At 37.3% G+C, this 27,088-nt stretch overlaps 1 protein-coding gene across 3 annotated transcripts in view; it reads right to left on the bottom strand.

Annotated features, from left to right (window-relative positions):
• The window catches only part of cadm4 (cell adhesion molecule 4), a 187,957-nt gene that overhangs the window by 152,283 nt on the left and 8,586 nt on the right, over positions 1 to 27,088 (bottom strand). Inside the window, exon 1 of one of the 3 annotated variants that reach the window (XM_067448749.1) lies at positions 7,427 to 7,565. The exons of the other annotated variants lie outside the window; for them this stretch is intronic. The gene's annotated coding sequence lies outside the window, so the exon portion shown is untranslated. Of the gene's footprint in view, positions 1 to 7,426; positions 7,566 to 27,088 lie in introns of those variants that run through there. 3 annotated transcript variants of the gene reach the window in all.

The raw sequence follows: 27,088 nt of genomic DNA, 5'->3' as shown, positions 1-27,088 counted from the left end.
GGTAAAGAAATGCAATTTCACCTAGCCTTGATCCACTACTCCTCATCTGTGTGTTCTGTGATGTTAAGCGATTAGCTGAGGAAACGGGGAGGCCGAGTGAAAAGCACTTTTTGTTATCTATGTGGGAGTCTGTGGTTAGCCTCAGAGTCATTTGAGATCATTAAGGTGCAGACACCTTATTTAAATGCAAAACTGCCTGAGTTAAAGTCTACTCTCTCTCCCATGCCTAAAGACTCATCTGCTGGGAAATTGCAGTAAGAGTAAATCCTGCCTAGAAGAATTCCTCACCCTTTACTGTCAAAGGTAAAGTATGCCATAATGGTTTTATTTAAATTGGACGGTTAGTTTTTTGTTAAATTATAATCATCAGCATGACAACTTCAATTAAAATGTTAATGTAACATACGACTATTTGTATATACACTACTGTTCAAAAGTTTAGGGTAAGTACTTTTTTGAAAGAAATTAACACTTTTATTTAGCAAGAATGAATTAAATTGGTCAAAAGTGACAGAATTCTAAAAAAGGGCATAAGGATTACTGTGAAAATATAATAATAATAATAATAATAATAATAATAATAATAATAATTAGTTACATTTATATAACGCTTTTCTAGGCACTTAAAGCGCTTTACATAAAAGGGGGAATCTCCTCAACCACCTGGATGATGCAACGGCAGCCATATTGCGCCAGAACGCTCAGCATACACCAGCTGATAATATAAAATATTACTTATTACTGATAAGAAATTATTCTTAAGCACCAAATCAGTATATTAGAATGATTTCTGAAGGATCATGTGACACTGAAGACTGGAGTAATGATGCTGAAAAATTAAGCTGACATAATGGAATAAATTACATATATTAAAATATAAAACACAACATTACTGCTTGATTTTTTTTTTTCATCAAATAAATAAAATATAAAACAACATTACTGCTTGATTTTTTTTTTCATCAAATAAATAAAATATAAAACACAACATTACTGCTTGATTATTTCTAATAATCAAAGTAAGGTTTTAATCGCAGTACCCTACGATGCTTACATGACAAGCACAACTCTTCACTCCAGTTTACAATTTTTCATTCCTGCCAAAATCCCATTATGATAACATTATAAGGGTGCATGTAAACGCACTGATTGTTACACAATAAGTTTCCAATACACTTTCTTTAGAACATCTTAGGTAATTAAGCTTGGCTGTATGCTTGCAAAACAGTCAAAAGATGTTTAATAACTTTCAAGTTTCAGTATGCTGAACTGAGGATGGGGAAATTAGTGCCGCACATAGCACACAAGACAACTCCAAAAAGTATATGCACCGACTGATCGTCCAGGGATCGGAATTGGGCGATTTTCTGCATGACTGGCCCTGATCCGTGATCGGCCGATCAGTCACACGTGTCGCCGATTTTGAGCCGATTCGTGTACATGCGGCTGTGAGCGCGAGTGCGAGCGCGGCCGCGACGTTGACGTCACAGCCACACACGCGATCACAGCGCATTTGAACCTGTGTGCTTTGGCGTGGAAGTTTTTTTACTGTGAGCGAAGAAGACTAATTATTCCATTTGTGAAACTTGACAAACCTAATTAGACACTGAACTCCATCACCACGAGGAACATGTCCGGCTAAAGCTGGCCAAAGCTCAGAGCTAGCCACAGGTCAGCAGCCTCTCCTATCTTTCCTTGGTATAAGCAGCGAAAAGACCAAAGCATAAGAAAATTATGGAATTCATGGCACTGGATAACCAGCCGAACGCATAAACTTCACTAAGTTCTCACTTCATGAGAATTTACTGTTCCATTTGAGAAAACTGTCGTCAATGTCGGCAACCCCGTCGAAATAAAAGTTCACTTAAAAAAAAATTGAAATAAACAACATATATTAGGATAGATTACCTTAGCTATACGTCTGTATGTAATAATAATACGTCACTACTACTACTACTAATAATAATAATGCCTAGATGGTTGATTATTTTTCACTTGATCTTTTTTTTTAATAAACAATGTTTACTTTTAAACAGAATACAGCCTTTAAATGTTTATGTATTATTTACTTTAAATGATTATCATCATAAATAATTTTTAAAAAATGTAAATGGTTAAATAAAAAAATAAAAAACATCCCTAGCTGGAAACATGAATTACCGAATTACTGAACTATTATTTGGAGGAGTATTGTACACTTCAGGTTTGTTCATTGATAGAATCTTTTGACCTGGCACAGAACACTTATTTTTTGAGAGTTGTTTAAATGAGAGAAGATCCTATTGTAATGTTTACTAATTTATTTTATAATAAAAATAACATTTTGCTTTGAAGAAAAAGTGGATTTTTGTTTGTATATGCTGTCAATTATAGTTCTTAGAAAGAAAATCAGAATCTGCAAAAATCGGTATCGGCCGATCTCACTAAGAAAAAAATCGGAAATCGGAATCAGTCAAAAAAATTGCAATCGGTGCATCTCTACCAAAAAGCACAGACAGGGGGGCCGTTTCATAAGCTTAACTGAGGTATTCACACAGCAGACACTATCCTGGAAGTGGAATAACTTTGGTTAAACAGACCTTGCCAATTTTTAAAGAGAAATTGGAAGACTAACAGCATTTGTATCTTCAGTCAGTTGCCTGCCAGGCCTGAGGTGCTTTTTAAAGACCTCCGGCTGAAAAAGGGGGGGGGAAAACAACATTCTCCTCTCCCTCTGTCAGGCCTCAGGCTGTACATGTTGTGTGGTTGCAACAGTTGCCATATCATACACATCTGAACATGCGAGGCAGCCGTCCCAACTGTACCAGGCTCTGATAAAACAATCCTGCCAAACATTTCATGCACTTGCGTCATGAAAGAGCCCTTGACAACAGAAGGAGGGATGAGAAGATGAGAAACTAATGTCACCATACTTCACCACTAACACCCTCCTTATCATCTTCGGTCAATAGAGGAGGCGGTAACATTGGGACTTTCTGTGTCACACTAAAAGCAAAAGTGGTCTCAAAATGAGCCAATCACTGGGCCGAATGTGCCCGACTTTCATTTTTCCTCAATTTCACAGGACTTTCCGTGGCCTCCTACACAGGAAACAGTTGTACCGCTATAAGCTGTCACACTCTTTCATAACCATAGCTCTCAGGTCATGGCTATTTCTCCAGCCAAGACTTTAAAGAGATGAAGAGAATGAAAATGAATCTGAAGGAGAAAGGAGACTGATGCCATTAAGGCTAAAGAGAGATATAGAGAGCGAAAGCATGAATAGAATCAAAAGAGGGGGCAGAAAAGTCTTTCAAAGAGAAAGTGGAAGTGAAAGTCTGCATCAGAGAGATTGATATGACACGCTGTTTTACCTTTCATATTTACATTCACTGGAGTTGCTCTAAAAATATGTTTATATTGTTAATTAAATGAGCATTAGAGGAATTTTAATGAGTTGCTTTGACAATAAATCATATGGTGAGACCGTATTTTTTTGTCAGACCTTCTAATAAATCAGTCATAGTGTAGACTGTAGATCGTAAATGCAATTATATGAACGTTTAATTAAAAAGATCCTTTTTTTTTTGCACATTTTCTCCAGGAAATTTCCCCTGACAATGTTAAGCGCTTGAATACAATCAGTCAGCAATTCTATAGCGATTCATAATTCAAGAGCTTTTATTCCGCATGAGACAGATAGCCTACTATACGTTCGTCGATTACAGAGAGAAATATTAAAAATACAGAAAAATTGCTGTCTTCAGGAACGAGAGGAGAAAGTAAATAAATCAGAATTATTAGCATGCCCAGCAATATAATATACAATTAAAGGGTGTAGGCGTGTGAGAGTTTACCCAAAGACATAAGCCCCTTTTCACACAGCAAACCCAGAAAATTACCAGAATGACTTTTCCGGTAATGTGCAGTTCAGTGTTCACACTAGCAATATACCAGTAAACTCTGTGATAGCAGTCATTGGAAATCACCTTAAAACACAGAGCCGTTTTCTTCATGGATGATGTGAAGCGCTTTAGTTTCATTTTAACTTTAGTGTAAGAGTGTAATATTACCTATTCAATTTTTTTTATATTTAATATTCAAATATTTTTCATATTTAATTAATTTTCATTTTCAAGAAAATGTGAGAAATGGGGGGTTCCCCCCAATTTTGTTACAACAGTAAGATGATGTGGGAAATAGATTCAGAAAAAAAATCCTTTTCTGCACTATCGTCTTGTGGACTGTGCAGACATTCAAGACCGCAAACAAGTGTGCAAGAGAAAATGATTATCTTCGTCCTGTCCCCACTATATCAGTAGCTATACACACACTTTGCAAAATGATTAATCACTGATAAAGATCAATTGCCAATTCGCACACTTTTCAGGTCAACAAACTTGATCGTCATTGCACATTTCTTCCATAATACTAATTCAAAACTCCAGTTATTAAAATATCCTAAATCGCCACAGTGTATTTACTGCATCTCAGCATCACCTCATCAGACTAGGAAACAAACTCTGAATGTGAATCAGAATCAAATGACAAACAAGCTACACTCGCACACGCTATTTTTGTTTTATAATGACATATATCTCTAGAGCATCACAATATTATTATGCATGAGCATTCAGATGCTGAATAAACATATCCCTGCATAGTGAGCGAGGGAGTGTGCCCATCAGCATTCATAGAGAGTTTCCTGCGCTGACATGTATGCATTTCACACTCTGAGACACAACAACGAAAGGTCACAGAATGTCTTGCATTTGACGTTCGGCACACAGGTTCAGATTTAGTAAACACCTGTGTGTGTGTGTGTGGTGTGTGTGTGGTGTGTGTGGTGTGTGTGTGGTGTGTGTGTGTGTGTGTGTGTGTGTGTGTGTGTGTGTGTGTGTGTGTGTGTGTGTGTGTGTGTGTGTGTGTGTGTGTGTAGGAGAGGGGGTGGAGGAAGAGAGAGCCAGAAAAGGTCGACATAGCTTCATTCCCATGAGGAAAAGAAGTGGCCATCAAGTTGCCTTTCAAATTCTAATCAGTCTTTTCTCTCTCTCTTCCTGTCTGCTTTTTCTCGCTCATCACCGGCATCATCAACATGATCATAATAATCAGATCTCCAATCTGAGAGCTCCGTAACACCTGCTGTTCCCTCTCTAACCATTCACCTCCCACCTACTCTCACAGACTCTATAACTCCTCACTATAAAATCATTAAATGCAATCTAGAATCATTAAAAGAGCAGGACATACTAGCTACACACTTCACACTGATTTTGGGGGGAATGTGCAATGATTTAAATACATTCATGCATACAAAGCAACGACATAAAAATATGCAAATGAAAATGGATTCATAAATAGGCCATAAACAGAACTACAAACAGAAGTGGACATAAAGTGACAACCAATAATTCAATTCTGGTGACATCAGGGAGCAAAAGCCTGTTTGATGTGATGGAATCAGATCAAGATGGGGCGGACTTGAGCACTAGGCAAGGTAAGCGAATCAGGGTGCCCATCTGATTTGGCAAAACATATTTGGTAAATGCTTCAGTGCATATTTCTGTTTGCGTCTAGCGCCGAAGGTTTCTATTTTCATCATATTTTAGCAGTGTTGGGCAATGTAGCAAATCACAGACATATCATATTTTCTCAATGCAATGGCCAACAGGGGTGTTTAGGTTTATTGTGCAGGGCTCCAGACAGCTAAGACCAAAAATATTAATTTGTGAGTGATATTTTTGCTGAGATTGCCACTGGCGACCATATTGATGTGCAGCAACGTTACAGTAGAATAAAAAAAACTCAGAGTCTGAGAGCCAAAACATGTCAGAAACTGATAACAAACCGGAAAATATCAGGCTTTTTTAAAGCCCTCATCTCTATCGACTGTGCCAGCATGATCGAAATAGAAAGTGACAGAGACGTCCAAGTACTGTAAAAGTCCAGAAAGGCAAGGGTCTATTTCGTGTGCACAACATGAGGATAAACTACAGATAAACTGTTGATGTGTGGATGCAAACTAATCGTTAAAGGAAGTGTATGTAAGATTGTGGCCAAAACTGGTACTGCGATCACTATCCCCTCTCCCCCTCCCCCCTGAATCGAAGTTGCCAGATAGGCTGCAGGATCCAGCAGGAACGTTTGTAGCTGCAGCTGTAGTAACTACAGCAGAGCTGGCAACCCGGATGCAGAAACACTACCGACTTTGTGATTGGTCAATAGGTGGAGGGTGGAGCTTCAGGCCAAAACACAAAATGTCAACATGAGGGCTGCAACAACAACTTTTAAATGACAATACCCTGACTTGACTAATGTTGTCAGTGATATAAGTATTTGAAATTAACATGTTTTTTTAAAGCTACACTGTGTAACTTTTTCAGTTTATTCTTAAGATACTAAGTTACTAAGTAGCTAAAAACACTTAGTTCCTTCAAAAATATATGTGCTCATTAATGTATATTACTTTATAACTTGAAATAAGTAATTCTCGTAAGTTTATAATATATACCATTGAAAATACGCGTGAGGGGTTCGAATGCCGGTCGCCATGTTGCCCCTCCATCTTGAAAGTACATTAGCTAAAGAGGGACATACCCGTAAATTCAAGCTTCGCCTTTCGCGTTTTAACACTCGATGGCACTCATGGAGGAGGTCGAACTGGAAGCCATGTTAATCAGCCACCGTAGGAGTTAAAACGAAATCGGAATTGAGAGGAACAGTAACTAATATGGATTGTCATATAACTTTACACCGCTAGATGGGGGAAAATATCACACAGTGTAGCTTTAATGTCTAGTGACATATCAGGGCCATTTTATGTTTCATTGAAATACATTTCTTACATACATGATACAGTTCCTTTAACAATTTTCGTTTTTACCTGATACCATTATGGATTCTTATTCTCAATAGATTTTAATCTTTAATGTGTTCTGTTACTGCCTGAACTTCACGTTATTTGTAGCTAAGTGACAGCCATCCATAATAGCAGATTTGTACTTAACTGTCACCTTTAATAGGTCACTTATTACGTGTTTGTTAATTTTAACTTTTTTGCGCGCTTTACTGTGGCCTGACATATCGCTTAATTAGCTATTTGACCTTGGAAAGAGCTTGATACATTTGATAAAACATCTAATTTACCTCAGAAAAGCCATTCAATGCTCACAAACTACATAACTATTATACGATACATACTGTAGCATTTTTGTATTCCGATATATTGTGACACGATAAAGTAGGCTAAATACACAAGAGCAAATGAGTGTTAGGCCTAGGCTAACTTTAATTTACTTGTAAAACACCGGATATTTGCTTAGGGCCCCCAAATCTACGTCCGCCCCGATAGACCTAATATACAAATGGTCACATTCACGCGTTATCAAGGAACCTGTCAAAACTGTAAATGGCATATGTTTAATATTTGTTGTTATTTAGGACCTACCTGCGGAGTCGCCGACAAGTCACACGTGCAGCTGGTGTTGTCAAAACTCAACAAAGACTTCTTCCTTTGCTAAGAGTATAGGGCAGTTTTGCAGTTTTGATTTAGTCGATTGTAAAGTATATATCCATTTATCTGGTGCTCTTTTCGTTCTCCGTGTTATAAAATATGGGTTTGGTTGTTAACGTTTTACTGATGAGAAACGGCTCCAAACGAATCAGCGCGCGAGGACGCATTACGAATCATTCAGATTGAACCGCGAACCGACTCAGTTTAGCTTGCTAACGTTGCTAACGCGATTCGCTGAAAATAATTGATTCACAGCAGAGATTCGTTTGTGAATCGAGTTCAGAATCATTATAGAGAGCTGACAGCGCGAATACAGCAGATTTGATTGCTGAAATTATATGTATTCTTCTTCTTTCGGCTGTTCCCTTCAGGGGTCGCCTCAGCGAATCATCTGCCTCCATCTCCTATATATATATATATATATATATAGGCTAGATAGATAGATAGATAGATAGATAGATAGATAGATAGATAGATAGATAGATAGATAGATAGATAGATAGATAGATAGATAGATAGATAGATAGATAGATAGATAGATAGATAGATAGATAGATAGATAGATAGATAGATAGATAGATAGATAGATAGATAGATAGATAGATAGATAGATGGGAAGGGGAATTTTTTTTTTCAGGCAGGCATAGCCTAATGGCAAAACTTCAGGCAAGTTTTTATCAGTTAACATTTAATGGAGCTTCTGACAAGACGTTTGTTAAATAGCCTACTGAAATTGACTTGGTAAATCAGTGCCTCAAAAAAGATGGTGCTATATTGGCTGCCTGATGATGCAGCTTTTATAACAAAAGAATCGTTATTAATTTGATAATCTCTCTTACCTCCAGAATTACCTGTAATGCTGATATTACCACCTGGATAACAACTCATTAATCTACTCCAATCTCTTCCCTCTCTTTCTCTTTGTGCTTTCTATTCTAGCCTATATATAGCTAGCTATCTCCCGCCTGCTGTTTTCCTTCTTACCTGTTCATTTTCTCTCAAACCCCTGGCTTTATATCTAAATTATCTTTTTTATTTCCACTGCCGCACCATTTTTTAGAAACATACTCTCATGTTCTCCGACACCCTTTCCTTCTAGGTGTCTCCTTCATTTGATCTTTCCCTCTTTCTATTCCTATATCTGTAATTACTACACAGCCATGAGACATTTTAATATGTGGCAAAGTAGGCCTACCTATTTTCTTCTACTCACAGTCATTTTTAACTTTCCCTCTCTTTTCTCAGTTTCCTTCCTCCTAAATCTCTCTCCTCGTCTAATCTTCCACTCATGTTTTTCCATCTTCTAAATCTGTTTATCCTGTCTTCTCATATCCATAATCCGCCGCATAGTCCTAAACATACACACAGAACTGGGATGAAGCATTTCCGCTGCTCATACAGAAGCTCTGCATTTAAACAAACCACTTTTTTTTCAGCACATCCTCTATCAAGGAAACCTCAATCCCCAGCTGGCAGAATGTGTGCAAACACACACACGCTCTTCCACAGGGGCGCACATCTGTGTCCCTCTCTTTGTCACTTCTACATCCCCTGCAGAGGAACATGATTGCTGCCCCCTGGGCCGGAACACAGCATGTGCATTTGTGTATGTGGGTCCCTTTAACACCACTAGGCAGTGGGACTAGAGAGCTGAGCTCTAATGGTGATAGATTCTCAGCATAACGGATGTGGCTCCACTTCAGATAAAGTGGGTCATGTCTGAGGAGCGGCGATGAATTTCCACAGTGCCAAATCCAAATGCATTAGCCTCTCTCTGTTTTACTTAACGAGGACGGCGGAGGAAGTGCAGGGGTGTGTGTGCTTGTGCCGCTCTTCAACCATTTGAAGTGCACATGTACGAGTGCCAACGAGTAAGTATTTGCGTTTGGGTGTGTGTAACTCAGACAGGAACAGGAAGTGCTGATGACTCACTCTCATAGAGTAACACAGCGAGTGTGCTGATGTATTTCGGCCTATTTTTCAGAATGTCTCGTTAAGTTATCTTCATTGTCTCTGTCATCATCTTTTTCAGGCTTTTTATGCCTTATTTAGACAGGATGGCGAAAAAAGACATGGAACTGGGAAATAACACACCCTGGATTTCCGCAGGTGCATCATGGCACTTCGAGAAGCCAGTCTGTAGACTTAAGTAACACATGAAAGTGTGTGAATGTCATTGCATTAGGTTCAAAATCTCAAACTGAGTGGCGATGCACATCTCAGAACTAAACTTAGCTTGGGTGTTTTTTCAATGACACCGCCTGTTTTTAGTGGATGCAAAGTCTGGTATCGTAGAAATGTTACCACAGGTGGAGTAGCCTACTTCATGTACTATGAGCATGCATCTTATGCTAACATTTGACAACATAAAGTGTCCAAATATTTCATTCAAAACATTTTATGACATTTTGCTAGAAAAGTGTTATATCGTTTTATTATGCAAAGACCCACATTTTCACAAATGGTGTACTTCTGAGACTTTTCTTGTAAGTGGAAAACAAACAGCGGTGGTCTAACCTTGCTTATATATTCTTTAGAGATTCACAACATCAAGTCTTCACCTTCTGCTCTTATTGCGTTTCTCTTAAATTTACATTAATGTATTTGGCAGATGTTTTTATGCAAAGGGATTGAAGGTATAGATTTTAGCATTCTTGCTTTTTCTGGGAATTCATCCCATGACCTTGCTGACCTTGATTTGTTATTTAAAAAAGTTAAAAGGGATAGTTCACCCCAAAAAGTTCCTTAATTCATGAATTTCTTCTTCAGAACACAAATAAAGATATTTTTGATGAAATCTGAGAGCTTTCTGTACTCTAGACAGCTACGCAACTGATACTGTGATGTTTCAGAAAGTTCATAAAGAGATTGTAAAACTAATCCATGAATTGAGCGGTTTAGTCCAAAATTTTCTGGAGACACGATCGCTTTATTTAATGAACAGATTAAATGTAGGCTTTTATTCACATATAAACATTCATCCATTGTGGTAAACGGAAGCTCAAGCATGTTTGCTTAGCCTGCAAGAACCAATGAGGTTCATTCTCATGTTACACATCAAGGCAAGGCAAGGCAAGGCAAGGCAAGTTTATTTGTATAGCACATTTCATACCCAATGGCAATTCAAAGTGCTTTACATAGAAATTAATTAAAACAGTGGTAACAAATGCATGAGAAAAAAAAAAGAATACCATAAGGACGAATAAAGAATTAAAAACAAGCATAGTTAAAACAGTCGTAAAGATATAGTAATTTAAAAAAAATAATAATAAAATAAAATAAAATATTAATAATAATAAAAAAATAATAATAAAAAATAAAAATAAAATAAGATAAAATAAAATAAAATGGTCAGATCCACAATAATGGTCTGATATAAAAATAAACATTCTTCAGTTTACTGCCTACATACATGTACCATCTTAATTAGAACACCTCTCATTCATTTCTTTCTCAAACACGTTCATAACATCCATTTTAATCTATTCCCTGATTTTTACTCAGAAACCTTCTTGTTAAAACCCTTACTCACTCATCATACCCTCCACAGATTTACACATACTCAAACCTTATTGTCAAACTTACTATTTCCATCAAACCCAGTTTTCACTCGTCATATTCAACTCAAAAGAACATATAAAATAAACAATAACCAAAGATAAGAACAAAGGTAAACTAAAACAATTATAAAAAGAATAAAGAGATAAGATAGGGTGCAATCAGTCGGACATACAGTGCTCGGAGCTCATTCAGTAAACGCACAGCTAAACAGATGTGTTTTGAGTCTGGATTTGAATGTGGCTACTGTTGGAGCAAATCTGATCTGTTCAGGAAGCTGGTTCCAACTACGGCTGGCATAATAGCTAAAAGCAGACTCTCCTTGCTTTGAGTGAACTCTTGGTATTTCTAACTGACTTGATCCTGCTGATCTGAGTGATCTGTTGGGTTTATATTTAATCAGCATATCTGCGATGTATTGGGGTCCTAGCTCATTGAGTGATTTATAAACAAGTAATAGTACTTTAAAGTCGATCCTAAATGTAACTGGAAGCCAGTGTAAAGACCTGAGGACTGGTGTGATATGGTCATATTTTCTGGTTCTGCTCACTATCCTGGCAGCAGCGTTCTGTATGAGCTGCAGCTGTCTAATGGTCTTTTTAGGAAGGCCAGTGAGAAGGCCGTTACAATAGTCCACCCTACTGGTGATGAAAGCATGAACGAGTTTCTCTAAGTCTTGCCTGGAGACAAAACATCTAATCCTTGCAATATTTTTCAGATGATAGTATGCTGATTTAGTTATTGCTTTGACATGACTACTGAAACTCAGGTCGGACTGTAAAATCACTCCAAGATTCCTGACTTGATTTTTTGTTATCAGGCCTTTAGCCTCAAGATATGCGTTCACCTTGAGAATTTCATCTTTGTTTCCAAATGTAGTGATTTCGGTTTTGTCTTTGTTTAACTGAAGATAGTTTTGGCACATCCAGTTGTTAACTTCATCAATGCATTTGCACAGGGAGTCAATGGGGCTGTAGTCATTAGGTGATAGTGCTAAGTAGAGCTGGGTGTCGTCAGCATAGCTGTGGTAAGCAATATTGTTCTTTTTCATTATTTGGCTCAGTGGCAGCATATACAGGTTAAACAGGAGTGGTGCAAGAATGGACCCTTGTGGGACTCCGCATGTCATGGATGTCCACTCAGACTTATGGTCACCTATACTCACATAATAACCTCTCCCTTCTAAGTATGATCTGAACCATTTGAGGACCATTCCAGAAAGCCCAACCCAGTTTTCCAGCCTGTCTAGAAGTATGTTGTGGTCAACAGTGTCGAATGCAGCACTGAGATCCAGTTGTACCAGAATTGATGTTTTGCCTGTATCAGTGTTTAAGCGAATATCATTTATAATCTTTATGAGCGCTGTCTCTGTACTGTGATGTGGACGGAAACCAGATTGAAAATTGTCAAAGTATCCATTTGAGCGTAAGAATTTGTTCAACTGATTGAAAACAACTTTTTCAATGATTTTGCCTATGAAGGGGAGATTTGAGATTGGTCTGTAGTTGCTCAGTATGGAGTTATCCAGATTTCTCTTTTTCAGAAGAGGCTTAACTATTGCAGTTTTAAGGGCGGTTGGAAAAGTCCCATAGAGAAGTGAGGAGTTTACCACTTCTAGGAGATCTGCTTCTAAACAGTTAAACACACTTTTGAAGAAAGAAGTGGGGAGTGTGTCTAGGGCACAGGTTGATGTTTTAAGATGCTGTACTGTGTCTTCTAAAATTTTGCAGTCAATAGCGTCGAAATCTGACATGGTAATTTTCCGAGGGTTTGGTATGATCTGACTGACCCCAGAGCAACTAGAGGATGTGCTGATCGCCTTTCTGATATTATCACGATATTATCACATCACGTGAATAAAAGCCTAATTAAATTTACGATCTTGATTTACGAGATTTACGATGAACTTTTAGAAGCATCAAGTGTCCAATGCGTCTATCGCGGAACAGAAAGCCCTTTCATTAAAAAGATTAATTTGTGTTCCAAAGATGAAATACAAATTATTTATTATTTAATCATTTTACCTATTATTTAGCAGTTGTCTATTATATATATATATATATTTTTTTTTGTTTGTTTGTTTGTTTGTTTGTTTGTTTGTTTCTGTTTTGTTTGTTTTTTTCTTTGAGTTTGTTTTACCCTACACTGTATGTATTATGTATAACTTACTGTATGTATTATTAAATAAATAAATAAATAAATAAAAAAATAAAAAAAACAAAAAAACAAAAACAAAGATGAAATACAAAAATGATGAAAATGTCTTATGGGTTTGAAACTACATGAAAATGAGTAATTATTGACAGAAATTAGATTTTTGGGTGAACTACCCTATAAAAGAGGTTGAGAATAAAATAGCATTGTACTTTAACTTTACTCGCATTAGCATTTAATATGATATAAAACAGCTTAAAACAGTTACCCCTCACACTAAGAATGAAGAAAAAGACATTTCATCTGAGTATCAGCTGACCTACAAAATGCGTATGTGCTTGTCTGGAAAGGAAAATTGATATTGTTTAGTAGATGATAAATAAATAAAATTAAAAAATAACAGGATATTAACTCTAGTCCATTGATTGTTTAAATATTTTTGTACATTACGTTTTTAATTATAATTTGATGTTAAATCGATGCTCTAACCTAAAGTTAAGATCAATACTGATGTATGTAAGGGCATTCCTGCTAAAAATATTTTTAAAAAAAATCTTTAATAATGCCAGAATCCTGCTAATTAGCAGTCAGTACAAACATATTCATATCCACGAGCAACGCCATATCGTGATATCAGCTCAAACTAGCTCAATGTGTCCTGTATGCTAAACACTTCACTGGGGTTCCAAGAAGACAGCATTAGTCCAGAACGAGTAATTGAGAACATCAAAGTACATTTGCTTTGTTTACAGCGATTAAGCGATTAATTCTTATATTGACGTCTGGGGCGTCGAGAAGTGTTGGCCTTTGCCTTCCTTTCCTCACTATGTTTTCCATCTATCATGAAAAAGAACATTGTTGAGAATCTGAATCCATTGCAGGGGCAATTATGACCTAAACACAAAAGCCTGTGTTGGTGGAGCTGTTTGTGTAATCATAGTAATTTTACCAAGAGCTACTAATAATGGCTTTCAAGGCCTGTCCATTGCTGCTTTTAATTACCTTGTGAGCCTCTGCATTGATTCTTTTCCTCCATTTTTCCTCCTGCCCCCCCTCCCTTCCCTTCCCTTCTGCCTCCTTTCTTCATCTCACTCTTTTATTAATATTGTAAAGCAATAACAACTGTGTCACAACCCAGATTTCAGCAGTATAATCAACGGGATTAATTCAAAGCCAGAAGACGTGTGTTTCCGCCTGCTTTCATGGCTTTCTTTTTGGAACCCTCATTCATACGCTCATGCACTCACATCATCTTTCTGTTTTTCGTTTTCTGCCAACTTTCCCATCTGAAAGGGGGTGGTGAAGTACAAAAGGATGCGATTTAGCCCTTAGACAGGGAGAGAGTGAGGGTAGAAACAAAAGACGGAGAGCAGAGGTGGATGCTGGGACTTGGGGGTCGGGATGCTGAATTAAAGATGGAGGGATGAAAGAAGGAGAGGGAGCGAGAGTGAAGGACAAAATGCCCCTCCGGCTGCTGTTAAACCTCCCAGCAGAGCCAAGACTTACCATAGCCCACAGTGTGACAGCATGACAGTGTGTGTGTGTGTGTGTGTGTGTGTGTGTGTGTGTGTGTGTGTGTGTGTGTGTGTGTGTGTGTGTGTGTGTGTGTGTGTGTGTGTGTGTGTGTGTGTGTGTGTGTGTGTGTGTGTGTCTACAGCACACCGTGGGAGTGTGTGATGTTTTTAAACTTCAGGCCTCCTGGACTTTCTGAGCATAACATAGCACATAAGAGAGCATGGGAGCTTTGAGTATGTGTTTGTATGAGAGCTAGCTAATTTAAACTAGCAGATGACTCCATAAAACATTATAACACATAAGGGAGTCGAATCCGCTGCCAGCATTTGTTCAGTGGATCCCGTGTGCTTTAGAGAAGACATGTAAATTGTAGCTCTGGGTTAGCTTAGGTCGCTTCGTCCACTCCTTTCCTGAAATTTAGAACATGCACCAGCTAGTCCGAGCCTGCTCAGATTACCTAAGTAAGTGTGTGTGAGTGTATTTGTATGCGTGTGTCATTGTTCCCGCTGCAGCTGTATAGTTGGCAGAAAGTCTGGATGGTACTGCTCGGTTGGGATATTTCACGAGTGGATGAGGATTCAGCTAGCCCTTTTATTTCCAGACTGCTGCCTGTTTCATTGGAGGACTGTGGCTTATTTAGTTTTTTATCCTCTCATAGAGAGCCTTGTGACATAAACTTATATACAGTATAAATTAACAAAAAAACAAAAATTGTGTCAAACTGCAATTCCAAATCATTCATTGGCAAGATGCAAATATTTTTCTTTATATATTCATCCCATGGTGCTTCATGTCCAGCTCAATGGCAGTTATGTAAGAGTGTTCTTCAGCTAGGAGCACTTCTGGCCCTGGGCTTTTAAGAAAGTAATCTGTCTTAAAATACACTTTTTCATACTCTCCCTAGTTCAATTAATTTGACTACTAACAATGTCCAAATGGCTAATATATGCACAACAGGAGAACTCTGTCATATTTTTTTGAAAGCAATGAAAATCTCCACAACATTTCAAATGATGTATTGTTCTTAATAGCGTTCTGTGTTAGAAACAAATCGGTGCTGGAAATCACATTAAAATAAAATGGACTTCTTTTAAAACTCTTTTATCTTGATTAATTTTACATTATACACAACTACATAATATTATTCAGACCTTTTGCATGATTGACCTATATTAAAGTAAAATTGCTCACACACATTTTCTGAAACTATGGCTCCTTTTCTCGAAACTACACATAAAAGAACTATCTTGTGTCTTATGCTTGGTCAGTGGAGTGCAAAGGAGTTTATCATAGCACTCACATTAACATGTCTGTGCACAAAAACACTGTATATAATATATAGCATGTATGCACAATTGATGAAGTTTACTTGACCAAACCTTTAAACTTAACTGAATTAACACTGAACTGACTTGAGCTGTATATTGACACTGGCTTGTTAGAGCTGCTTTACAGCAGAATATAAATGTGTTACTTGTGTAGCTGCTTTGAAACAGTCTGTACTGTTTTGCAGATGTGGTCAGAAGATTATGAGTATATGAGTAAATGGGTTTATCATCAGAACATGGCAAACACATGCCGAACAATAGCAAACATTTTACAAATTAATATGAGGTTTTCTCTCTTACAATTGCACATTTGACATTAGCAATAGCTTGAGTTTGAATAAAGGTGTACATTTATGTTCATTCATAAAACAGGAACATTGTTTTTAAAGGGCAACATTTTATAGGTTTAAATGTGGTCTTCCATAGTATTAGATTATGTAAAGCACCGGTAAATCCACTTTTCAACTCACTACCATGGTAAAAAGGCTACATGGTTTCTATGGTATTGAAAACAGTAGCCTAAAGTATTATAATACAAATGCACATAAACTGCTAGTTTGCAAATATATTACATTGATCCTTTAATGTAATAATATCATAACATTTTATATTAATATCCCACGTCTCTGCCACAATCTCTCTCATGGTTTCAGTTTTACTACAGTAAATAATTGGCGAATTGTCAACTGAAAACTGTTTTCTGCGTCAGTATTGTTGAGAAAGTCGTGTGTGTGTGTGTGTATGTGTGTGGCCTGGTAATCCCTACGTTATGGGGACAAAATGTCCCCACAAGGACAAGGATTTCATATATTGCCATCTTTGTGGGGACATTTTGTCCCCATAACGTCATTTTCAGGTCCCCATGAGGAAAACATCTTATAAATCACACAGAAGGAGTTTTTTTTGAGAAAGTAAAAATGCAGAATGTTTCCTGTGATGGGTAGGTTTAGGGGCAGGGGCAGTGTAAGGGGATAGGATGTACAGTTTGTACAGTATGAAACGCATTACGCCTATGGAAAGTCCCCATAAAACATGGAAACACGACATGTGCGTGTGCGTGTGTGTGTGTGTGTGTGTGTGTGTGTGTGTGTGTGTGTGTGTGTGTGTGTGTGTGTGTGTGTCCCTTCTAAATTGAGATCCCCATGAGGAAACAAACTTATAAATCAATTAGTTATTTTGAAAAATGCTTCAAAAAAAAAAAAAAAAAACTTGTCTGCTTGGTAGGTTTAGGGTAGGGTTAGTTTAAGGGGATAGAATATACAGTTTATACAGTATAAAAGCCATAATGCCTGTGGAGAGTCCCCACAAATATAGTGAACTAGATGTGTGTGAAAGCTGCATACTTCTGAGCCAATGACCGCTAGTGTCCCCATGTGCATATACACAAACACACACACACACACACACACACACACACACACACACACACACAAACTCATACAGACAGTCCCCTGCTATTCCCTGATATGCGCATAAACCTTATGCTATATTGCTTGGCAGAGAGACATAAAGAGCAATATATAATGGATAAAGAGATAAACTGGGCTTGAGGGAAAAGAAGGAAATTGAGGGGAAAGAGAAGGGAAGAGAGATGGAGAGAGAGAGAGCGAGGGGTGTCCGCTTTACATTCCTCAGCATGACAATAATGCAGAGAGATGAGAAAATTAAAAATTGATGTGAGTAAATAGTTTTAAACGTCTCACTGCTGTACTGAAAAGCTCCCGCTGGATATCACCCAAACTGAGCGATGACTTTAAATTCAAAGAGAGCGACAGTCAACAGAAGGGTGAGCAGAGAGGAAAAGTTCAACTTCTGAAAGTAAAAAAAACCTCAGTGGCGGAAGGAATGATTGAGGGAAAGTATGAAGGGTGAGCAGAAGAGGAAATGGGGGAGGGGCAGGAAATGTTGGTGGGCTATAATACAAATGTGATAAAAATGTGTTATAAGAAAAAACAGATTCAAAGAGAGAAATGAGGGGATTTAAATAAAGAGCCAGAGAGAGACTATTGAGCAAAGAAATTAGGGCTCTAACTAGGGATATACTGGCCATAGGGACCATCGGGTAAATGAATCTGCAAGAAAATTAAAGTTTAGAGAGGTTTTATTGCAGTAGTACATTAAACTGCAATTTAAAATACATAATATAAAGTATTATGGAACAGCACCTCCCTATATACACTTGAGACACTCACAGGTTTATGCTTCATCTCGCCAGCTAAATGTCATGAATGAGTGTCACCTTATCGTTTCTTTATAAGAAGTCAGAAAGTCGCTCTCCAAAACCTCACCTCAAAAAAGAGGTGAATGAGCTTCCAACCTCCACCCGAACTGCTGAGACCATCACATCTTTGAAAGAAACGGCTGATAATGCCACATTTTCACCAGCATTTAAAGCGTTAGTTCAGGCAAAAATAAAAATTCTGTCATCATTTACTCACCCTCTTGTTGTTCCAACCCTGTATTACTTTCTTTTTACTGTGGAACTCTATCAAATATTTTGAAGGATGTTTTGGTTCTTACTGACCTTTTTACCTTAGCGGAATTCAATGGGAACTGAAAGTGTTTCGTTAACAAGATTCTTTAGAGTATCCTCTTTTATACAGAAGAAAGAGAATCATACAATTTGGATAATCAGTAAAACTGAATGAATATATAATCAGCGCTTTGATTACAAATGTGCTGTTCAATGCAATTAAATGGATTTCCATTATATATTCCATAATGCAAACATTTTCATTGCACCTCTTCCTAACAGCAAGGGAACGCAATATTGCTGTCGCCTTTGACCTTCAAATACTTCATAGAGTGTGCAGGCATGTCAATCAAACCAACGGCAATCATTTTGATCAAAACTGTTGCTAAAATGAAGGTTTTAAATTCATCGTAATTGAAAGGTGAAATCCTATATGAAACCCAAGTAATGGTAGATTTTACGTGAAATCATCTGACGTGTGTTCCCGCATAACAGCCGACCTCCTTCATATGAATTGGAGAGAATTTAGTAAGAAACATCTAATTAAGTGATTAAATCAAAGCATATCTGCATAATTAGTATGATTCATTTAAGAAATGATCCACAGATTAATCGCTTATCAAAAAAAGTATTAGTTGAAGCCCTGGAAAAGGAAAGAGGGACTAAAGGGGGTTGGTAAGTCTGACGGTAAGCGTGAAAATAGAATCACAACAGACTCTCTGTATGTAAATGAGCACAAAACCGCCACAGGTGTCAAATCTGGACACCAGGACTGAGTGCCCTGCTACAGACCACCTGGTGAACACACACACACACACACACACACACAGCTTCCCCTACAAAATATAGCCCACGGCCACTACCATGAAATTCACTTTCCCCTACATCACAGATACCACATCATAACCTGAGTGCCTACCAGGAGGAATATGCTGTGTGTTTAGAGGTGTGTGCGCACGTGTGGGTGTGTGTGGGCATGGTTTTGCGAAATATGAGGACACAAATGTGTATAATGACATGGGTATGACATTGGTATTACAAGAAGAGGGTGAAATATGAGGACATTGGCCATGTCCTCACTTTTCAAAATGCTTATATATCATACAGGATGAGTTTTTTTTTTTTTTTTAGAGAAAGTACAAATGCAGAATGTTTCCTGTGATGGGTAGGTTTAGGGGCAGGGGCAGTGTAGGCGGATAGAAAATATGATTTGTACAGTATAAAAACCATTACGCCTATGGAATGTCCCCACATTTAAAAAAACAAACAAACAAACGTGCGTGTGTGTGTGTGTGTGTGTGTGTGTGTGTGTGTGTGTGTGTGTGTTAGGGATAAAGCAGAAGAGGAAGCAAAGCTTAATATGAAACAAATCAGATGTCAGATCTGCAGCCTGAGTTTACCTCCAGGACAAGAAACAAAAAAAGATTTTAAATTGTCATTTCCAGCAATCTCAAAAAATTTTCCTCAAAATGAGGTGTTTCTTCAAAGGACAGTTCAATGCTGTCATCATTTACTCAACCTCGTGTAATTCCAAACTTGTACGGCTTTCTTTTTGAAAAATGTCTCCAGTATCGTTTCGGACCCCCTGATTTTTATCTTTCAAACTATCTTCTTTTGTTTTTCACAGAAGAATTTAAGTCATATAGGTTTGGATAGAGTGTGTAAAAGATGAAACAATTTTCATTTGTTTGGGTAAACTTCTTTAACCCATGAGCAACCACCTGCCTGCATCAGTTTACTGCAACCAGACCCTTAATAACGATTCTGTTAACTTCAACAGTCTTAATATCCATGTACACACATAAAAGTCACTCTGAGAGACTTCTGCTGCCACACATCTTACACAATATAGGCAATCTTTTTTTAATTACACAATTTCCTGTAGCAGCCAGTTGCGTTCCTCAGAGCTTCATTAGTTGAACACAGATAAGGTAAAGGAGAATCATGGGTAATTAAAGCGGTATATACTGACGGATTCCACACTTCCCCGAGACGCTAGAGGATTATATTCACCTCAAAAAGTGAATCAAGCAGATTTGTGTGTTTGCATCAGAAATTACTGTTAATATAACAGCTTGCACACCAATGCGACTTGCTGGCGAGGCAGAGGGAGACGCGAGTCATCATCCCACCCGTGTGCGAGAGATGATAACATTATTTTCTTTTTCAGATGAGTTGCGAGATTGTCAAGCGCTCCAGGTTTGGTCTCAAGGGTACAAGAAACAAGACTTCCAAATCTCCTGCGCAGCAACAGTCATGCCTGCATTCATTCATACTAAAAACCTCCCTGTCTTATTATGCATTTTCCTATTCTCGCAAAGAGCTCCCTGTAGCCGAGTTCCCGCAATCACCCATCGTCAAGGTCACAAGTCCGGGATGTCTCAGCACCTCGCGCACGCCCCTCGAACCGAGACAATCTCGGAAACCTAATCCATTGTTAGAGGAAGTAATCTCCTGCTATTGGAGCCTCGGGCCAATTCTGCCTGCCAGCCTTGGAAGGACAAACTCTCTGCATCGCAAGAAAAACAACAAGATGACCTCGTGTTTGCTAAACTGTGTTTTTTTACCAAACAATACAGGCTGATCAACACTGAAAGCACGTACCCGCAAGTGCTGCCCTCGTCCTCGATGCATACATTGAGATTTTAATTGAGGAATTACCAGCAACTTTTTGATGTTTTTTGTTTTTGTGGTGTAATTCATTATGGCTAATGAAGATTTATTTACCGCCTACTAATTATCCAAGATCAAAGGTTTACTCCCAAGCCTCAATTCATTGTTATAGGGTTGGATGGGGGACGACTTTGTGCTGATGCTGCACTGTTGGGTGTTGCTGTACTCTCTGGCGCTGATCCACGTTTGAAGTGCTTATCATCCCGCATCTCACATCACCTCAATTTGTTTTTCAAAGTAATCTCCAGATAGTCATTATCGCTTAGAGCATCTATCAGTTAGCGTTTGGTGTTTGAGGGATACTTGACCACGTATACGTTCCCCTCCGTGTGGCCCTTGACCCGTAAAGTAGCGGAGATCGCTTTTTGAGAGTTTACAGGAAAGTAATTACCTTCATTCATGTGTCGTTCTTTCCAAGTTAACTGCCGTTTTTTTTAGTCAAGTCCTCTATTAATATTCAAGCAGCAATTCTCTGCCTTTTAAATTCCTTTTCACTTTCATAATTTTAATTGAGGCAGCAAACAGAAATGCAGAATTTCTATTTGAATTTGAATGTGAGGTACTGTATAGACTTGGGGTGTACACGGTTGCCTTGTACCGTGACCGAGAGTGACTGTCAGATTTTTTGAAAAAAACTTGTGCACCTGGTTTTTGACCTTACTTGACGGAAGTAATGCCATTGGGTATACTAGATGAGATTCGTCTGATATAAGGTAAAAAAAACAAAACACAAATACTGTTCAATTTCTCGCAGAAAACAGTTGTTTCTTGTCTTAAGACATCAATGTTCAGATTCGTATGTCTGGGTTCTTTACTCATAAAAAACACCCCATTGACATGCATTATACGGCAACGGTTGGAGTTAAACATCTTCATTTGTGTTCTGCTGAAGAAACAAACACCTACATCTTGGACGCCCTGTGGGGTTAAGCAGATAAACATAAAACGTTCCTTTTCGGGTGAACTATCCTTTTAATTACCGTTGTGTGTCCAATGTTCTAAAGAGCTATACCATTGTGCAGCGTTTACTACGGTAACTTACTACAGAGCGGAGCCAGAGATCATTTGCGTATTCATGGTTCTGCATACAACATTTTTAAAAAATGTAGGTCTCCAATTGAAAATTTTCTAGGGACTGATCACATCAAAAAATTTCAGTTGGCCAAATTTAATTTCTGTGAATTAAATTGCATCAATTCGCAGAAATTCGATTTGGCCAGGTGGAAAATTTTGATGTGATCAGTCCCTAATTTTCAATTGGAGATTTTTTTTTTATAGTCTATACTAAATACACAAGGGTGCTGTGTTACATTCAAGCTATTTTAAGGCATATCTTTTCACAGGATTTTTTTTTTTTTTTTAATTTGGGTGTAAAATTATTGAGTTCATAAATAATTGGGCTAATTGGGTAAAAAACAATAAGGGATAAAATTATTGACTTCATGGGGACATCTTATATCGCTGTAACTTGCTAACTAGATAAGCAAAGTTTGTCAATGCATGGTTTTGCAGTGACAAAACCTTGTTTGTAAAGTTTTGAAACAGTTGAAAAAGCCTTGAAATTTGAAGGTTCAGGAAGGATTCTTCCTGAAATTAAGTTAAAATGATTTACAAAAAACAAAAACAAAAAGTATACTGATAAAAGTATAATGTATAATGTATACAGTATACAGTATAACAAAAAGTATAATGAAAATTATACACTGTAAAAAATTATTTAGAAAAAAGGTTACCTGGTTGCCTTAAAATTTTGAGTTCATTGAAATTAAAATGTTGAGTTAATACAATTAATTTTTTTTGAGATTCGACAACCTTTATTAAAATATTATTAAAAGATTTTGTAAGCATATTGGGTAATTGTGTGTGTTTTATTACTGATGATGCAGTGAAACAGCCAAATAGTGCTATTTTCATGATTTATCCATTTTTTTATGTGGTTCAGATACAAAAATATTTAGAGTTTCTATTTATTAAATAAATTTCCTTCATTGTATCAAATCAAATTTTTAATTTCAACAAACTCAAAATTTTAAGGCAACCAGGTTACTTACTTTTTTAAGTTAAACCAACAAAAAACAACATAATTTTTTTTACAGTGTAGAAATCACTTGGAAACTAACTGAAATAAGTTTAAGTTGAAGCACTGAAAATAAATGAAACCTAAATAGTAGCTATATCAAAAAAAAGAAAAAAGTAATAAAATGTAAATAAAAACTGTAAAATAAATAAATAAATACTACTACTCTAATAACATTAAAACACTGATTCCAGGTCATTTATCTTTGGAGTGTGTTCAAATTCAAGTTCAAATTCACACCCATGAACAGAAAGGAAGACAATTCCCCTCATGCTGCACAACCCAGCAATTCCCATTTACCGGCCCACTGTTGAGCACTTCAGTGGGCATATCAGAGAGGGCAGAAGACTGGGAGGGAAATATGTGATGTGGTGTGGTGTGGTGTGTGGGTGTGTGCTTCACCCCTGACCTGCCACTCAGCTCCAGACGGCTGGGTGGCCAGTAGTAAAATGTCCTCATTGATCATCTGTTCTCACTTTGTGACGGGGCCATGTTTTTGCTGTTTGCTTTAGTCTCCAACACAACTACTTCACTTAGTTTGTCCTCTATCTATCTGCTCTCTCTTTCTTTAATTTTCTCACTGAAAGCAGGATGTTTTACCCTCCACTCTGATGTGTTGCTCTCTCCTGATTCTTTGACTACCTCAGTTGTTTGTTATTCTTCCCTCCGTCTCTCGCTCTACACTGTCCTCGGTCAAGTCCTCCGCTGTGCACGCTAGCCTCTTTAACTTCCCATTCTCCACTGTTTCACAGACCATTGAACTGTGTAGTGTAGGTGCTGAGACCTTCACGCTGTTCTCCTTTAAAACTTCAGCCTTTTCTTCCTCCTTTTTCTAGCCTTATAGAACTGTACCATGGTAACTGGGTGTTTCTTCAACCTTGAGCACTTCTGGCCCTGTGGACATTTAGAAAGTGTACTCTCTTAAACACACTTTTCACAATCACTAGTTTAATTTGTCAACGTCCAACAGTAAACAGAATACTCTCATTTTTATATTTTATTTAATTTTTTTGCTGAAGATAATTCCAACCATGATGTCATTTCCACAACATTTTTAAATTTTGTAGTATTCTGTGATGGAAATGACCATTTTGAAAAATGACATTTTGAAAAAAATGTTTTGAATAAAATGGCTGATTCTTTTGTCTCCCTCAGTTTCACAAACAAGGTTTAAAGGAATAGTTCACCCAAAAAATGAAAATTGCCCCATGATTTACTCACCCTTAAGCCATCTAGGTGTATATGGCATTCTTCTTTCAGACAAATACAATCAGAGTTATATTAAAAAATGCCCTGGCTCTTTTATGCTTTATAATGGCAGTAAATGGCAGCTCAAATTGAATTACAAATTATAAAAGAGTATCCAACCATTATTAAAGTTATGCACACGGCTCCAGGGAGTAAATATCCATATTTAACACATTATAAAATAATCAATGCTGGACAATCGATTAATTGCAATTAATTGCAGCCAAAATATGTGTGTGTACTGTGCTGTGTATAATTATTATTTATAAATAAATACATACGTCGGACTTAGCATAATCATTTTGAACTGCAAGAGGCGCTACACTTTCTTCATAAGTTGAATATGGAAAGCGGTCCAACAGAAGCTAGATATTTTACTTTTTACAGTTTTAAATATGGATATTTTTCTTACAAAACCCATGATTCACTTCAGAAGGCCTTTATTAACTCCCTGGTTGTCGTGTGGATTACTTTTATATGTTTGGACTTGAATATGGATATGGATATGGAATGGGTTATGCACTTTATAAAAGCTATTTAAATGTCCTTAAACTAAGGCCTAACTCTGGCTTAATTTAAGCCCTGTCTGTAAAACCGGTACTTTATGTATCCTAAATTAATATACACAATTAAATTATTTCAATTATATGTCAGAGATTGAATAGAAATGACACACAATGCAAATTTTCTTTTTCACATTTTATTTAAAAGTTTTATAGAGTATCAGAGATGTTTAATCATTCATAATTTTATAATGGATTTGTATACGTTAATATTGACACTATAGTTCTACATGAAAGGCATAGAATAATGTCTCAAAGACAAGTGGCCCATATAAAAAGAAAATGTTTAACGTTTTAACAGTCAAGTTTAAGAAACACCCAACTATGGTATTTTGGTAATTTCCCAAATCGTCTACACAGGATTTCCTGCCCTACCTCTTTTGTTTATCAATAAAAGTGGCAGAATGAAATGATATAAAGCTGTGGTATTTTGTGATATCTAGACTTTGTTAGGATTCTGTTCAGCTCTTCAGAAAATTAAAAAAATAAATATTCAAGGTGAAGTGTGTAATTTCTGTGCCTCTAGCATCACCATAAAAATGCAAAATAACTCATTAATATTCTCTTCCAGCTAATTTAGGTGCTTTAACCAAATAATTAAGGAGATATGAACTAATGGTGCAACACATCACAAAAGGCATGATTCAGATCATATTTTGGTTTTAAAGTAAAAAAAAAGTTCAAACATTATTAAAGACAAGTGAACAGTCAGTAAAAAATAAGAACAAATACACTAATTACAAGAATATAAATACAATAATACAAAGTTCCAAATACAGTAAGGTCTAAAAGCAGTATTGAGTGTAATAAATAAATGAAAAATAACACTGCATAGTGTTTACTGTATAAATGAAATAGATTAATCTTCGTTAAAGATGTCTTTTGTTGTTTGATTAACATTAATGACATAAACAGCAGTAGATATTTATAGGCTGCTGTCACTTTAAGAGCTAATGCATGGATCCAATATAATATACATATCCAAGATTTTGTCATAATTTTGTGTGTATGTGTCCATTCAAGAGTAAGAGTAAGACGCAAAAGAGGAATCAATTCTGTGTTCGCATGCCTCTCTGTGTGTGCAGGTTCACTGTCAGAAAAAAAGGTACATTGCTGTCACTGGGGCGGTACCCTAAGGTACAAAACCAAAAAGGTACTGATATGTACCTTTAAGGTAATACTATGTTCCTTTAAGGTTCTAGTATGCACTCTTAAAGTACTGATATGTACCTTTTAAGGTATTAATATGTACCATTTAGGGGTTAGTAGTACTTTTGTACCTTAGGGTAACGCCCCAGTGACAGAACTGTACCTTTTTTTTTTTGAGAGTGTTGAAATCACTCTGGCTGGTAATACGCATTCTTTTTATAAAACATTTCCAGAGTGCAGATTGCTTTTGTGTGTAACTGACGGCTTTCAAACAGGTTTTCCAAACATAGCCATGGTTGAGACATTGAGCTGTTCATGATGCTTAAACAAACAGAGAAGTGCTTTGACATTTTGCCACAGTGTTCACATCTTTTCAGCGTATTTAAAGTTGTCTCTGAATATTAAACTGGGATTGAGGAAGGTATTTAAATACACTTCACCTATCCATATTAATGAGAAAATCAGTGAGAAAAAAACCTTCTCCTGCCTGCATGAGGTCGGCAGCGGTCAGACCGACTCATGTTACACACACCTGTCCCAAGTAAGGACTGCTCCCTCCAGCCCTCAGCGCTCATCTAGAGCTTCATTATCATCTCCATGCTCTCCACATTATGTAATCGGTGCAGGCGGCATTAGTCCCCCTCTCAAGAAGTCATCCTTTCACACACACTCCATCTGGAACAGGGGCCTATTTTAGTTCTAATGGGCCCTTCATCTAATCAAACCTAGTGAGGGCTTTAGTGCCACTCAAACTCCTGTAATTACCTCAAAAGCCTGGGACCTTTACCTCATGTGGGCATGGAACAGAGACTCGACGGGAGCCTTGGAAACTGGTGGAAGGATGAGGCAAAGAAATTA

Source organism: Pseudorasbora parva, chromosome 7 (genome assembly GCF_024679245.1).
Source record: "Pseudorasbora parva isolate DD20220531a chromosome 7, ASM2467924v1, whole genome shotgun sequence".
NCBI lineage: Eukaryota > Metazoa > Chordata > Actinopteri > Cypriniformes > Gobionidae > Pseudorasbora > Pseudorasbora parva.
Note: the sequence above shows the minus strand (reverse complement) of the source record. Positions and strands in the feature narration are given on the sequence as shown.